This window comes from Myotis nattereri (genome assembly GCF_964212035.1).
Source record: "Myotis nattereri genome assembly, chromosome: 2".
In the NCBI taxonomy this organism is placed as follows: Eukaryota; Metazoa; Chordata; class Mammalia; order Chiroptera; family Vespertilionidae; genus Myotis; species Myotis nattereri.
The window spans coordinates 209,305,314-209,322,205 of NC_138076.1; positions in this window are offsets into that span (position 1 = coordinate 209,305,314).

Below are 16,892 nucleotides of genomic sequence, written 5' to 3' on the forward strand. Positions count from 1 at the left end.
AATGAAAGGACACAGAATAATAAAAGAAAAAACGACCATTTTGCAATTCCTAGGACAAATAATGGATGGAGACCTGGGTCATCAGTGGATGCTAAAACCACTAGTGAAAGGCTGATGGGGAATTTGATAAGGGAGGGATCGGGCCGCAGAGGCAAACCCACAGTCAAGATCAACGTCACTAAAGCGGGGCACTGGGAGTTTTAAGCCCCCTGACTGCCTGCACGGGAAGCACACAGCACCCCCCAAGAAGGACCCTTGCCCAAAAAGTGGACGGGGATTGAAACCAGCCTCTAACTAATCACCAGTACCAGGAGATACCAAAGGAAGCGGATCAGATTAAATGATACCATGAGGCCCTAGCCCAGCGGTTCTCAACCTGTGGGTCGCGACCCCTTTGGAGGTTGAACGACCCTTTCACAGGGATCGCCTAAGACCCTCCTGCATATCAGATATTTACATGACGATTCATAACAATAGCAACATGACAGTTATGAAGTAGCAACGAAAATAATTTTATGGTGGGGTCACAACATGAGGAACTGTATTTAAAGGGCCAGAAGGTTGAGAACCACTGCCCTAGCCCGTTTGGCTCAGTGGCTAGAGCGCTGGCCTGCGGACTGAAGGATCCCAAGTTCAATTCCTGGTTGTGGGCTCCATCCCCAGTAGGAGGTGTACAGGAGGCAGCCAATCAATGATTCTCTCTCATCATTGATGTTTCTATCTCTCTCTCCCTCTCCCTTCCTCTCTGAAATCAATAAAACTATATTTTTTAAATGATTCCATGAGCAAGCATCAGCCAAATCTAGACCACTGTACAGTCTACACTCACTGGCAGGGGTTCTCAACCTTCCTAATGCCGCGACCCTTTAATACAGTTCCTCATGTTGTGGTGACCCCCAACCATAAAATTATTTTCGTTGCTACTTCATAACTGTAATTTTGCTACTGTTATGAATCGTAATGTAAATATCTGATTTGCAGGATGTATTTTCATTGTTCACGACCCACAGGTTGAGAACCGCTGGCAGGATAAATGTCCTGGTTTCTCCAGCAAGTTAATGTTTTACCAACAAAGGTGGTTGAGGGATTGTTACAGAAAAAGAGACTCTTGCCGAACCGGTTTGGCTCAGTGGATAGAGCGTCGGCCTGCGGACTCAAGGGTCCCGGGTTCGATTCTGGTCAAGGGCATGTACCTTGGTTGCAGGCACGTCCCCACTGGGGGACTTGCAGGAGGCAGCTGATCGATCTCTCTCATCGATGTTTCTGACTTTCCATCCCTCTCCCTTCTTCTCTGTAAAAAATCAATAAAATATATTTAAAAAATAAAAAATAAAAAAATAAAATAAAATAAAAAATAAAAATTTGACGTGTAAAATTTAAAAAAAAGAAAAAAGAAAAAAGAAAAAGAGACTCTAGAGAGGTTACAACCAAATGCAATGTATCGACCTACTGGGTCCTGATGCTTAGACAGGAGCCAAAATAGTCAACATACAGGACTCCTGTCAGTTTGCTCAGGTGTGATAATGACAGGGTGGGTGTGTAAAAATAAGTCCTTACAATGGAAGAAGAATAATTTTTTCAACAAATAATACTGGCAGAATTGGACATGAGAGACAAAAAAAAAAAATTAACCTAAACCTTTACCTCATATATAAAAATTAATTCACAATGGACCACGAACTTAAATGTAAAATAAGACTATAAAACTTGTAGAAGACATAGGAGAAAAATCTTTGGAACCTAGGGCCAGGCAAAGTGTTCCTAGACTTGACACCAAAGCATGACCCGTAAAAATGGGAAAACTGAACTTCACAAAAAGTGAAAACTTACACCGTGACTCAGGTAAGAGATGAAAAGACAAGCAGCACAGTGGAAGAAAACATCTGCAAGTCACATATCTGACAAATGACTGGCATCTGGCATACAGCAAGAATCGTCAAAGCTCAACAACAAAAAAAGCATCAATCAAATTAGAAGATGGGCAAAAGACATGAATAGACATTTCACTTAAGAAGGATACATGGCCGCCCTAGCCGGTTTGGCTCGGTGGATAGAGCGTTGGCCTGCAGACTGAAGGGTCCCAGGTTTGATTCCAGTCAAGGGCACATGCCCAGGTTGCAGACTCGATTCCCAGTGGGGGGAGTGCAGGAGGCAGCCAATCAATGATTCTCTCTCATCACTGATGTTTCTGTCTCTCTCCCTCTTCCTTCCTCTCTGAAATCAATAAAAAATATCTTTTAAAAAAAAGGATACATGGCCAATTCTCCTATATAATAAAAGAGTAATATGCAAATCAACCAAACTGAGACCAGTCACTATGATGTGCACTGACCCCAGGGGACAGACGCTCAATGCAGGAGCTGCCCCCTGGTGGTCAGTGCGCTCCCACAGCGGGAGCGGAGCGCCTCTCAGCCAGAAGCCAGGATCATGGCTGGCGAGCACAGTGATGGTGGCGGGAGCCTCTCCTGCCTCCACAGCAGCGCTAAGGATGCCCAACTGAAGGCCATCCCCCCCCTGAGGGCTCCCAGACTGCGAGAGGGCGCAGGCCGGGCTGAGGGACCCCCCCCCCCCACCTCCCGCATGCACGAATTTCGTGCACCAGGCCTCTAGTAAATACATAAATAGCTTTTCACATCCCTAGCCATTAGGGAAATGCAAACTAAAACCACAATGAGTTATCATTACACCTTATAAATAAAAAGCAATGACAACACCAAATGCTGGCACAGAAGTAGAGAAACGAGCTCATATCCATTGCTGGTGGGAATACTGGGAAACAGTTTCTGATGAAAATCAGTTTCTTATAAAACTAACATGCACTTATCCTCGGGAAAGGAAAAGTTAGATTCACACAAAAACCTGTACACAAATGTTCACAGCAGCTACACTTGCAATCGCCAAGACCTAAAAGCAACCCAAATGTCCTTGGACAGGTGAAAGGTTGGACACTGGTGCGTCCTGACTATGGAGTACCCTCAGCAACAAAGAGGAACTCCTATTGACACAGGCAGCCATCCAGATGGAGCTCAGGACATGGTGCTTACTGAAAACAGCCCATCCCAAAGGTCACTACTGCCTGGTTCCCATTATGCAACATCTTCAAAATGACAAGCCTATAAAGACGGAGGACAGATGACTAACCGGCAGAGAACAGCAAAGGGGCGCACAGATACGAAGAGGGAACACAGGCGCTCGCTCCAGGTGGTGGGTCTCTGTACCTGACGGCGGTGGTGGCTCGGCACAGGTGACAGAATCAGATAGAACCACACACATGCAATAACAGTGACGACGGAGTACTAGTTACTAGTATTGTCTTAATGTCCACTTCCTGGTTTTGATACTGTCCTACAGCAATTATGTCACCGTGTGGGAGAAGAAGGGTTTTTGTGGGACTCTACGTACTATTTTGGTAACTTCGTGTGAACCTACAGTTACTATTTCAAAATAAACAAGTTTTGCCCGAATTGTGTTGGCAGCCACCATCACTCTCTAATGCCTGTGCCACCTCGGCTGGCCAAGCTCCAGCGAAGAAGGGGAAAAGTAAAAAGGTCTCTATACCATGGCTCGTACAGAGCAGACTGTCCGCAAATGGACCGTTGGTAAAGCACTGAGGAGGCAACTGGCTACCGAAGCCACTCATGATAGTGCGCCCTCTGCTGGAGGGGTGAAGAAACATCATGGTTACAGGCCTGGCACCATGGCACTTTGTGAAATTAGAGGTTATCAGTCCATTGAGCTTCTGATTCGCAAACTTCCCTCCCAGCGTCTGGTGCGAGAAATTGCTCAGGACTTCAAACCAGAACAGTGTTTCCAGGGAGCAGCCTACAGTGCTTTGCAGGGGGCAGGGGGCCTGTCTGGTTGGCCTTTTCTGAAGACACCAACCTGTGTGCTATCCATGCCAAACATGTAACAACGATGCCAAGACATCCAGGCAGCATGCCGCATACGTGGAGAACGTGCTTAAGATCCACTATGATGGAAACATTTCATTCTTTTAAAATAAAATTTCTCTTCTTCCTGCTCTTGGTAGTTCTGAATGTTAAGTATTTTTCCCCCGTGGGGTCAAAAGGTACCTAAGGATATGACTGCAAGTTGAAAATAGGGGACAGAAATCAGGTATTGGCAGTTTTTCCATTTTCATTTGTGTGTGAATTTTTTTTTTTAAATATATTTTATTGATTTTTTACAGAGAGGAAGGGAGAAAGATAGAGAGCTAGAAACATCGATGAGAGAGAAACATCGACCAGCTGCCTCCTGCACATCTCCCACTGGGGATATGCCCGCAACCCAGGCACATGCCCCTGACCGGAATCGAACCCGGGACCCTTCAGTCCGCAGGCCGACGCTCTATCCACTGAGCCAAACCGGTTTCGGCTGTGTGTGAATTTTTTAAATATAAATGCAAGTCAAATGTTTCGGTGAACAAGTTTCAGCAGTTGAACTTCATAACAATATAAAATAAAACTGTTAAATTTTTCTGGACATTGCCAGCATTTGGATTTTTTAAAAACAAATAAATTTCTTACTGATGGCAACTAAATGGTGCTTGTAGCATTTTTATCATACAGTGGTAGATACCATCCATTCACTAGACTTTTCTGAGTTGCCCTACATGCAAGTACATGTTTTTAATGATGTCTGTCTTCTGTGTTGTTCCTGTAAGTTTGCTATTAAAATATATTAAACTATTAAAAAAAAGTTTTTCCCAGCCAGCGTGGCTCAGCGGTTGAGTGTCAACCTATGAAGAAGGAGGTCACGGTTCGATTCCTGGTCAGAGCACATGCATCCCCAGTGTGGGGCATGACGGATCAATGGTTCTCTCTCATCATGGATGTTTCTATCTCTCTCTCCCTCTTCCTTCATCTCTAAAATATATATATATATATATATATATATATATATATATATAGATTTTATATATATATATATATATATAGATTTTATATATATATATACACACACACATACACACACATACACACACACGTATAAAATTTTTTAAAGTAGAAATGTATATTGAACTATTTAAGGGTGAAAAATAACACGAAGTCTGGGATTTACTCTTTAAAAGGGGAGAGATTAAAACAAATAAATAAAAACAAATAAATAAAAGGGGAAAGATAGATGCAGGGCACATGCCCTGGTTGCGGGCTCGATCCCCAGTGTGGGATGTGCAGGAGGCAGGTAATCAATGAATCAATGATTATCTCTCATCATTGATGTTTCTTTCCCTCTCTCTCTCTCTCTCTCTCTCTCTCTCTCTCTCTCTCTTTCCCCCCCTCTTCTCTGAAGTCAATAAAAATATTTTTTTAAAAAAGATTGCAAATGTTGCTAACTTTGAATGAAGTGACTGACAGAAATTCATTATAGTATTTGCTCTACTTTTGTGCATTTGAAAATGTCCACAATAAAAACTTTAGACAGTAGAACAGCAGTTTTCCACAAAGCTTGTGACGGGACGGGCAGTAACTCAGGAAAGCATCTGTATCGGAGACTGACTGGTTATCTTATTAGAAAAACAATGAAAAAAAACACTTGTCAAACCTAATAAATGAGTTTAACACAGCTTTCTTTTACAAAAAAACTGCTCCAAATTTGCCTTTTCTTTCTACAACCACTGATTGTCAGAGATGTGCTTCTCAGTGATGTTTTCAAAAATATTTTTAAGCGTGTTTAATATGTTATCACAATTTACCACAATGAATGAGAAAGGCACTGCTCTTTGAAAGAAACCTAGGCTAGTGCTATTCAGGAATGTTTCTACTGTAGCGGGATTTTGTTACCAAAAACAGTATTACAAAAACTCTCCTATCTGAAGTCCTATAAACCTACCTAACACAATTTTCTAATCTGCTTAAAACTTTCCAAAGCATTTGAGTGGGTTTGGGACTCACTCCTGTGTTAAGAACTTTAAAATAAAAATAAAATACCTTCCATTTAGTTTACAAAGACATCTGGCATCAGGGAGGGTGGAAATGTACCAGCCAAATTTCAACAAATCCTCTGCGCGCGCGGTGGACAGGATGGAAAAATGAGTAACCCGATTTAGAAAGAAAGCCAGTGATGCGTTTCCCGTGTGCGGCTGCGTGGCCCGGGCAGGGATCTTTCCCAGGGTGGGCAGCCATTAAAACCAAGTCTCTAACCCAAATGAACGTAAGAGCCAGACCTGCCAACTGCGCTCGCAGAGCATGAAAGCACAATTTCCAAAAATAATCAAGCACATGAAGACAGAAGGCTTTTTGTACCACCAACAAAATCACTTAAAATGTTTTTAATGATTTCATCTTCAGCTCATCCTTCCGTTTCTATTTTTGGGGTAGGTTTTATTACGCACACAATGTAACAGTAACGTAATACGCGCAGTTACAGGCACCTCAGTATAAGTTTGTTCACTGGTAGGGGTGTGTGAGCCAAGTTTGGAGAGCAGGGCTGTCAGCCATGGGAAAAGCTGGCGGCTGGCACGCTCCCGTCTGCTCCGCGACATGTCTGCCTCTGTCCCAGTCTGCGGGCAGGCAGGCAGCACGGGCAGGGCCTCTCCCTGGAGGCCCATCGGCCAGCCAGGTCGCTCCACACCCTTGTCCTTATGTGCACACCACCCCGACGGCTGTGAGGAGGCCAGGCCACAGTCTGTACTCTGTCCCACGCTGAGTCAGGGACACAGGGCCGGAATCGGCACTGCCACCAGACTGGGCCCAGGCAGGTACCCGGCTGTCTCTGAATGTGTTTCTTGGGTGCACCGGGCTGTCGCCAGGGCCCTTGGGCCAAGTGAGTTTAGGAATTCAGTTTTTCAGATTTTAGAAAGGACTGCGTGGTGCTGTGTAGGGTGTGTATACGGTGACACCCTCACAGGGTTCTGGGCAGCATCCCAAAATCAAACACATCGTATTTCCACAGAGAAAGGTGAGATATTTTTAAAGACCATAATTAGTCTCACATCAATTCAGGTCACATTTTTGCCACAAAATTAGTCTGCTGCAGACTTAGGAAGAAGCGCTGGGATTTCAAGTGTCCTGGATTCCAGAGAGGTGCGGGTGAAGGTGAAGGCGAAGGTGAAGGTGAAGGTGAAGGTGAAGGTGAAGGCGAAGGTGAAGGTGAAGGGACGTGGGCCGGGCCATCCTCAGGGCCGCAGGGAGGCTGCTGCTCAAGCATGCAGGGATCAGCATGGTTTGTTTTTTCACTTGTTTTCAAAAGTGACCACGCCCCTCCCCTGCCCTGAGAGCCTCTGAGAACAGGAGGACCTGACGGGGCTGCAGGCCAGACTCCGCTGCAGAGCCCAGGGCCCTGGCAGTTCCGTCCCACCTCCTGCCTCTCCCCTGAGACAGCAACGCTGTTCCCTGCGCACGTAGCCCCCACGCGGCACCAACGTGCCCTCCCCTCTGCCCCGTCCCCGTGGACAACGCCAACTCTTCACTCCCGAGTCACCGTCACATCACCGCCCCACCCAAGGGCCGGCCCACGCCCGCCCAGCGGACTGTGCTCGCTCCTGGGACTAACAGGTCAGTCTGACAGGGTTCCTGCCTCCCCACGCCCGAGTTTTCCATCTCTAGGACCAGGGTGGTGCCAGGCACACAGTAGGGCTTTAGAAGAGAAGAATCAGTCCATCAGCGAGTAACCGAATGCCTGCCGGGGAGCCACCTGCTGCACACACAGGCTTCCGTCACTCGGCCCCCTCCCCACCGACACTTCCAGAGCTCGGCTGAAGAATGTGGACAGTGGGCTGGAGGGAGGGCTGGGCTGAGTGAGGGCAGAGGATGGAGGCTGAGTCACACCATCTCACACACATCTTCCAACGTGGAGGCCACGCCAGGAGGGCAAAGGGACTTGTTCTACGTGTTCCATCAGGACACACCTGGTCCATCTGATGGGAGCAACAGGAAGGAGACAGACATGGGTTTTTTGGTTGTTTTCTGTTTGTTTGTTTGTTTGGTTGGTTGGTTAATCCTCACCTGAGGGTACTTTTCATTGATTTTTAGAGAGAGTGGAAGAGAGAGGGAAAGACAGAGAGAAACATTGATGTGAAAGAAACACATCATTGGTTGCCTCCTGAATGTGCCCTGACCAGGGCCTGGGCCGGGGAGGAGCCTGCAACCGAGGTACATGCCCTTGACCGGAATCGAACCCGGGACCCTTCAGTCCGCAGGCCGTCACTCTATCCACAGAGCCAAGCCAGCCAGGGCTAGTGATGCTTTTAACAAGGGTCTAGCAATTTTCTGGTTGTTTCTAAAAAAAGGAAGCTTCCAGCCAAAGAGGACAAGCCCCCGGGGCAGAAACACTGATGGAGGAGCCTCTGCAGGCAGTTTACTCTCACCTGTCTTCTCCCCAACTAGCCTGCGGCCTTCCGGAGGTCAGGGGTCATGTCTCATGTGCACCTCTGGCCAGAAGCTAGCTCAGAGCCGGGACAGAGTTAGCACTCAATATGCTTTGACTGGATAAGGAAACATTCGCCCTCTGCAGTTCCTTCCATTTTTCATTCTAAACCTCTGTGAGGAACCTCCACCACCTCCATGTCCACCTCGGGGAATGGAACGTTCTCTCCTCACCGGCCCCCATTTGTATCCGCATCTGCCTGGACACTTATCACCTGCTGTGATCTATTACAGTTTGTACGTGGCACGTCTCCCCGTCTTGCGTAGCACTGACCACAGCTGTGAGCAGACTTAGCCCATTAACACTCTGTGAGTCAGGCTCCACGAGGGCCGGGACCGGGTGCCATGCTGTAAGGTATGTGCTGCGTGATCAGTTTGGGGGCAGAGGAAGCAGCATGGACAGAGGCACGAGACAACACGTCAACGGACACTCGAACAGGGCATGGCATGCCAGGTGCTGTTAGCCAGCCCCACGGAGGGCAGTGCGGCCTGAGTGACGAGCCCTCCTGATGGTCGAGTCAAGTGGGTCTGGAAGCCACAGGAACGCAGGACACAGGGCCCTGCAAGGCCACCAGCCACAGGCTGGAAGGAGCTCATCTCAGGTCCAGAAAGCCAGGCCTCAGGGGTCAGGGGTCAGGGGATCAGGGTTGGGCAAAGCCAGCTCACAAGAAAAGGAGGCGTGCCAGTTCATGAATGTCCTCTATCGGTGGTCAGGGAGCTGAACCAGTCACCAGAGGGGCACCGGAGAGCACAGAATGGAGGACAGGGAAGTGAGGGGCCTTGAGCAAAATTCAACCAGGCCCTGGCAAGGCCTGATGAGCCAGGACACCTAGAGAACAACTGAGAGGCAGAAACAGCTCCCCTACGCAGGCCCTGCCCCATCCTCCTCCAGGAAAGACGCCTTTGGGGGGACTTCCCTTCTGAGATTCCTACCTTTTCCAGAAAAGCTACGAAGCTACGGGTAGTACTCACTGAACTAGGCCACCTGCCTGGGACTTAGGTATGTCAGGGAGCATCTCACCGGCTCACCTGTACTGTATTCTGAGTCATCTTCACTTCGTGTTGTGGGGACACCTGGCTGTTGCCCCTATCCCCCCACCCCCTCCCGTATCCTGTAGGGAAGTCGGAATAATGGCCTCCACACATGCTCACTCCCAACCTGGGAGGTTTTTACTTTACATGACAAAAGGGACTTTGCAGATGCGATTACAAGAAAGATGATCTCGGATTATCTGGGGAGGCAAATAGAATCACTAGTGTCCTTATAAGGAGGAGGCAGGCTCTGGCCGGGTAGCTCAGTTGATTAAAGCCAAGGTTATGGGTTCAGTCCCCAGTCAGGGCACATACAAGAATCAACCAATGAATGCACAAATAAGTGAAACAACAAATCTCTCGCTCTAAAACCAATACAGGAATTACTTTTTTTAAAGAAGGAGGTAGGAGGGTGAAGTGTAGAGAAGACGGTGTGACAACGGAAGCAGGAGGAGAGACTGGAAGAGGCTACACTGTTTGCCCTGAAGTAGGAGGAGAGGGCCACAAGCCGGAGAATACCAGGGGCCTCTTGGAGCTGGACAAGGCAGGAGACAGATGCCCCCGGAGCCCCCAGAGCGCACAGCCTGCCGACACCTGGACTTCAGTGAAACACATTTTGACTTCTGAGCTCAAAAGGGGAAGATGATAAATTTGCATTTTACGTCACTGAGTTTCTGCACTTTGTTACGGCAGCGGGAGGGAGTTAATACACTGACTTACCGATGAGGAGACAGGGGCTAAGTGGGGTCTTCACTCTGCCCTTGCTGTACCGCCAAATCCACAGGTTCCCAAGGGGTGTCAGACAGCCGTGGGCTCAGGGCCAGACCACCTAGACTTGACTTCCAGCTCCGCGGCTCAGCCGCTTTGTGTCCTTGGGCAAGTTATGTAACCCTCTCGCTTCAGCTTCCTCAGCTGTGGAATGGGGTTGCAGCCACGCTGCCTCCGAGAGAGCGGTAAGGAGTGGACAGTGAACAGGGAGAGCGCTGAGAGCAGGGCCGCGCACGCTGTCCCCTCGGAGGACCACGCTCCTGTTCCAGTCACTGCATCCCTGTCAGGCCGAGAGCACACATTCCCAACAGTCTGAGACCCAGGCCAGCCCTGTCTGGCCGTCTGCTCTTTTTTTAAACCTTCTGAGGTCATATTTTCATTCATCAGCCTCAGATCCAAACCCTTCTGAGCTCCAGCCATGAAGTGCTCGCTCGGGCAGTTGCCACACACCCACTGGCCGAGCTTCGCTGGCACCACACTTGCACACACGTCTCCAGAATATTAACACAGCCTGAGAGGGATTTGTGTTCTTGTAACTAACGGATACGGAGACGCGTCCACCTTAACAGAGCTCAGCGGCGGAACGGGGCTCGGGCACTGTGAGTCTGAGCCGGCACGCGGCTGCCCCCTCAGCGCCCCCTGCGCCTCCTGCCTCCAGGACTGCGTGCCTCTGGGAACTTCTGTGCGGCTGCCTTTGGGGGAAGGCTGATCCACATTAGAGCAGTTCGGTCTGGTAAGCCTTTGGAGAAAGAACCACATCCCCTCAGGTGGGGGAGGGTCCCATCTCTCAGTGCCACTCCCCTTCCATCAACAGACAAGCAGAAGCCACTCTGGGACTCCATGTCTCTCCCCTTCTCCTGGGGCCGAGTTCCCATGAATCTGTCAACCAGAAATGAAAAATCATCTAATCCTTCACTCTTTGGGGGAAGGGGAGAGGGGGGGACAGGAATAAAGTGAACAACGAAGTAATCCAAAAACCTTCAACTGGGGCACACTTCCGCGAGGGCTCACTTCATTCAGCCTTGTAATTAAGTCTTTTTAAAAAATATATACCGGGCCAAACCGTGGTCACCCCACTTTTCTCCCAGACGGGGAGGAGATGGGCCAATGCTCAAGCCTCTTTAGCTGGGTTTTGCACCCCTGTAAGTGTGACCACCTTTCCAAGCAGCTAAACCCATCCAGCACTGAGCAAAATGGGTCCCCTTCAGGTGGAAAACCCTAGACCTAAAGAGTCGCATTGCCCCGTGGGAGCAAGTCGTCTAAGCCAAGTCCCCTGAACCTGCTCAAGCCCTGGGACCCCGTCAGCAAGAAGCTTGGCTGCTGCCCAGGGCACCGCGGTGAGGAATTCCAGCCTGACTTGCACTCACACAGTAGGTACTGAGTGGGGAGCCAGCCTTCCACCCTGAGTGTATGTATACCCACTGAGTCCACATGTGCCCCACAGACAAGAACAAGAAATACCAGAGCAGCCCTGTTTATAACAGCAAAAGGCTGGGCACAACCCAAATACCCATCCACAGGAAAGTGGACTGAACAGTGGACTCCTACGCAGCCATGAAAAAGAACAAGAACTGCTACCCACCACCCGGATGAACCTCACTAGAATGTTTCTCTAGGATTCCATTTACAGGAAGGTCAAACCAGCCAACAGTGAGGAGGTATGAGTAGTGTTACCTCGGGAGGGTGGGTGACCAGGTGGAGGCCCAGAGAGCCTTCCGGGTGCTGCAAGTGTTCTGCAGCTCGATCTGGACAGTGGCTTGCACGGGCATTCACAGACATAAAAATCCACCGCACTTTACATCTAAGATTAGTGTGCTTTACCACAGACCATAGTAAGTCACACCTTGAAAAGTTAGGGGTTCTCTTTAAATTTTTTATTGATTTTTAGGGAGAGGACGAGGGCGAGGGTGAGAGAAACATGGATAGAGAGCCAGACCTCAATGAAACCGGGGCATGCACCCTGACCAGGAATTTAACCGGCAACCCTTCGGTGCATGACCGATGCCCAACCAACCAAGTCACACCAGCCGAGGCCAAACCTTGAAAAGTTTAAAAATATAAATACAGCCTTGGCCAGTGTGGCTCGGTTGGTTGGAGCATCATCCCATGCACCAAAAGGTGGCGGGTTTGATTCCCAGTCTGGGCACATGCCCAGGTTGTAGGTTCGGTCCCCAGTTGGGGTGCATGTGGGAAGCAACTGATCAATGTTCTCTTACACTGATATCTCTCTCTCTTCCTCTAAAATCAATTTTTAAAAAAGTATAAACACATACCTTTAAGCAACTTCTCTGTGCTAAGTCCAAAGGGTATCTCAGACATGACTAACCTTTTAAGGGGTTCAGTCTAGTGTGGGAGGGGGAATACACTGGAGTAACAATACAAGGGTCCCTTGGCCAGTGGGACAGGCAATGAGAATGGGCCAAGGGTATCGGTGTTACTCGTGATTTGGGGAAGGTGATAAACTGATGAAACATCGTTTTGGAGGCAGCCAGACCTCTGTCCAGATCCTACTTCTCACTGTGTGACCTGACACTGTGTGACCTCACTGTTTGCCCTGCTTCTCCATCCACAAGAGGGGTCACAGCAGCTGTACCTCACGGGTCCCCATGAGAACGCGAGGAAAGAATGCACACTGGGCGCTCGGCCATGAGACTGTTGTTATTCCTGCTGTGAGGCTGGGCCCGCCTGTGCCAGGCACCAGTGGGGTTCATGGGTATGGAAGAGGCCCTGCCCCCACAGCTTCCAATCCCACCAGGAAGAGGGCAGCTAGGCAAACATCTAACCAATCAGGGGCTGTGAGCCTGACGTGGCCTTGGCCCTAGAGGAGCCCGCAGCCCAGTGAAGAATCAGACACCAGGACACAATGTAAAACAGCTTAAGTGTCCGCGGAGAGGAACAGATAGAGAGGCGGGGGAGGTCAGAGGGCCATGCGGAGGTGGAAACTGAGCTGGGCCTTGGAAGGCAGATAGGATTTGAGCAAAGGCATAGGGATGGGAAGTCGAGGTACCTGGGGGAAAGGGCGACCAGGAGCGTGTGCCTCAAGAGGGCCTGGGTTCTGCAATCAGTGGGAGGTTTCAGAGCTTTAAAATGACAGCCAGCTGCCCTGGCGGGTGTGGCTCAGTTGGTTGGAGCGTCGTCCTGTACACCAAAAGGTTGCAGGCTCCATCTTTGGTCGTGGTGCAGATGGAAGTCAACCAATCGATGAAAACATATCCTCAGATGAGGAATCAAAAACAAGTAAAATAAAATGACAAGCCAGCCAACAGCAGTGTTTCCAAGGGGCCAGACGGATGTGGCTCCATTTCCAGGGCTGAGACTGGTTTCATATCAACCAAGAAACGTGCAAACGCTCACACCCTGTCCCTTCCCTTTGTGAGACCCAAGCACACGTATTTTATTAGATGGCGGTCAGAGGCCTGAGCAAGGCTGACTGGGCCTTGACTTTCCTGCACTGGGCAGTAGGTGAGGATACATTTCTTACGGCTCTTGTTTATATAATTTTAATTTTTTTTGAAAACATCTCATAGTCACAATTTGGAACCCAAAAGGTACGAAGCATCTGCAGTGAGCAGTCTCCAGGTACCAGCCGCCATCCCAGAGGCACCACAGTCACTTCTTGTGAATCCCGAGACCGTGTGTACCAACATCAGCAAACGCCCTTTCCAGTTACACAGACGGAGGCACCCCCGTCGCGGGCCCTGTACCTGCTCCTTTCACAGCAATCTATTCTGGTGGCTGTCCCATACCTGTGCATGGAGTCTCCATCTTATTTTTTAAAATATATTTTTATTGATTTCAGAGAGAAAGGGAGAGAGAGAGAGAGATGAACATCAATGATGAGAGAGAATCATCGATCGGCTGCCTCCTGCATGCCCCCTACTGGGGATGGAGCCCGAAACCCAGGCATGTGTCCTGACTGGGAATCAAACAGTGACCTCCTGGTTCATAGGTCAACGCTCAACCAATGAGCAACACTGGCCGGGCTCCATCTTATTTTTATGGCTGCACAGTATCCCCCGGTTCGGACAGACTACCATTTGTCACAGGACCCCCGCTGATGGACATTAGGTTGCCTTCTGCTGCTACAAGTGAGGCAGCAATGACAAACCTTGCAAATAACTCACTGCACATGTGTTAACAATCTGTAGGATAAATTCCTAGAAAGGAGCTGCTGGGTGAACGTATACAAGTAGCTGTAATTTTGAAAATGTTGCTAGAGAGGCAGGATGCACTTAAATCACTCATCTAAGAAATAAGCCAAATTATTGAGAGAAATGCTGACAGTGTATAGTTTTAAGGATGCCCAGAGGAAGCAATGGTAGAGAAAAACCCTTTTTCAGCAAACAGAGCGCCGGGTCAGGAGATGGTTCGGAACCTGGGTCAGCCCGTATTCGCCTGGTACCCTGATCCATGAACTTGCATTTCCTCACCAGTAAGTGACAGCCCCGACCCACTCAGCTCCTCAGCCTTCCCAGCACAGAGGGACTCTGATGCCCTGCTCCCACGGCAGATGGACACAACACCCAGCCGTAACTGGCCTCCCTCGGTGAAGGTGCCAGCGCCCGGGGGAGCAGCAGGCAGGCCAGAGTGTGCACTCAAGGCAGGCAGGAGGGGCTGGGAGTGGAGAGCGTCAGGGGGTCAAGTGTTCCAGCCTGGCCACCAAATGAGAGCTGAGCACCTCTTGCCGCTTTCCCGCATGGCACCCTCACACTGCATGACACTCAGCGTGCATCACGGGCGTTACACAAGGTGCGCCCGAGAGCAATGGCCGACTCACCCTAGGTCTGCAAGGAGGCAGCTGGTGAAGGACAGAGGCGGGCGCTGGCTACCTAGAGACCTCCGTGTGAGGGAGGACAGCCGGATAAGCGCAGCAGCCTCCCACGTCCACAAATCCAGCCCAACTCCTGACAACTGTGAACGAAAGAAATGGTTGTCCGCCCCCAGGTGAGCGGGAGATACCTCCGGGCAGACCACAGGCAGCACTGGAGAGGAAGAACCTGGCCAACCTCCCGCTTCCCAGCCCTGCAATGTTCCGACTGAGAGGGCCAGGGACTCCTGGAAGTCACATCGCACGTAAATGCACCGAGGGCATTGCTATTCGGTTGCTTCTAACGCGCACACAATACACCAACCTTTCTTGGTAAAGCAAATACTAGTACGTGCTGTTCTGGTAAATCCAGATTTCCACACATCCTCTTTGCTTAAATCATGGACAAACTCGTGTGGAGATGCACCTCCTCTTCATGGAGGTGAGGCTGTGACCCCAAGCACCCCAGGAGAGCGCACTCCGCCCTGTGTCTCCTGTCCCTGTGCGCGCTGGAGGAGGCCCACACCTGGAAGGCCCTTCCCTTCTCCACCTGCCACTCCACTGTCCCTCAGCCAGCCCCATGGCCCTGCCCCAGGGAACCTGTCTCTTCAGCCCACCTTCAGGCAGAGCAGACTGCTGCCTCCTGGGGCCCCCACAGCTTCGACTGATCCTCTAAGTATAGCACTTTCCACGGCTAAGCCACAATTCCATCTGCTGGGTGCTCAGAGCAGCAAGGGCACAGGATTCGATATTGAAAACGTGGGTGCTTCCTTCCAAAGGATCTCAGGCAAATTCACCCCTCTGAGCCTCAGTCTATCCATCTACAAAACAGGCGCAATAATTCCAAGGTCCCAGGGCTGCTGGGAGAATTAAATGAACAATATAGGTGAACTGTCATGTGCAAACTGCAAAGTCCTACACAAAGTCTAGAGAAGATAGTAACCTTCGTATTAACTAGTATATCAATATTAATTAATATTAATATCCTCACACATATCCCTTCACCAGCACCTATCACTGTGCCTTGCAGGCACCCAAAATGACTGCAATGGAATCCCAGATTCTCTGTGCATTCTGTGCGGAATAAAAAAACTCGGGTGCTAGAGGCAGACGCCCGGAGGCCCTGCCAGCAGTGGCAGCAGCAGCCTTGGGGTTATTTTCCCTCAAAGCTTTTCTGTAAATGGTGGCCCAGAGGGCTTTGGGGACCAGCACAGCCCAGCAGAGTGAAGGTTCTTAGCCACCTGCCAGCAGGGTAGGGCCTCCCCGGGTGCAGGCTGTCCACAGGGGTTGGAGCAGGAGACAAATAAAGGTGTCAAACTGCATGCATGTCTCCCAGGGTGGAAAGCTGTCTGAAGTGAAAATCCCTTTCAGGGGCAGATAGAGTAACTGCCAGAGATCTCACTCCACCCCTTTGCTGGGAGGAGGTGGGGAACAGCCATCCTGGGACCACCCGCGGCCGCAGGCACAAGGTTCAAGAGCAAGGCTCCCCAGCAAGGCAACTAGACCAGGGGTGGGCAAACTTTTTGACTCGAGGGCCACAATGGGTTCTTAAACTGGACCGGAGGGCCGGAACAAAAGCATGGATGGAGTGTTTGTGTGAACTAATATAAATTCAAAGTAAACATCATTACATAAAAGGGTACGGTCTTTTTTTTTTTTTAGTTTTATTCATTTCAAACAAGCCGGATCCGGCCCACAGGCCATAGTTTGCCCACGGCTGGACTAGAGTGTTCAGGGGTCACCAAACAGATTGCAGGTCGGAAAAGAAGTCTGTCTGTCTGTCTGTCTCTCTTTCTTTCACTCACACACACACACACACACATACATACACACACACACACACACACACACACACACACCTCTTCCATCTCATGCAACTGTGAAGACCTCCTCTCCCTCCAAAGCAGGCCCCTCCCCTT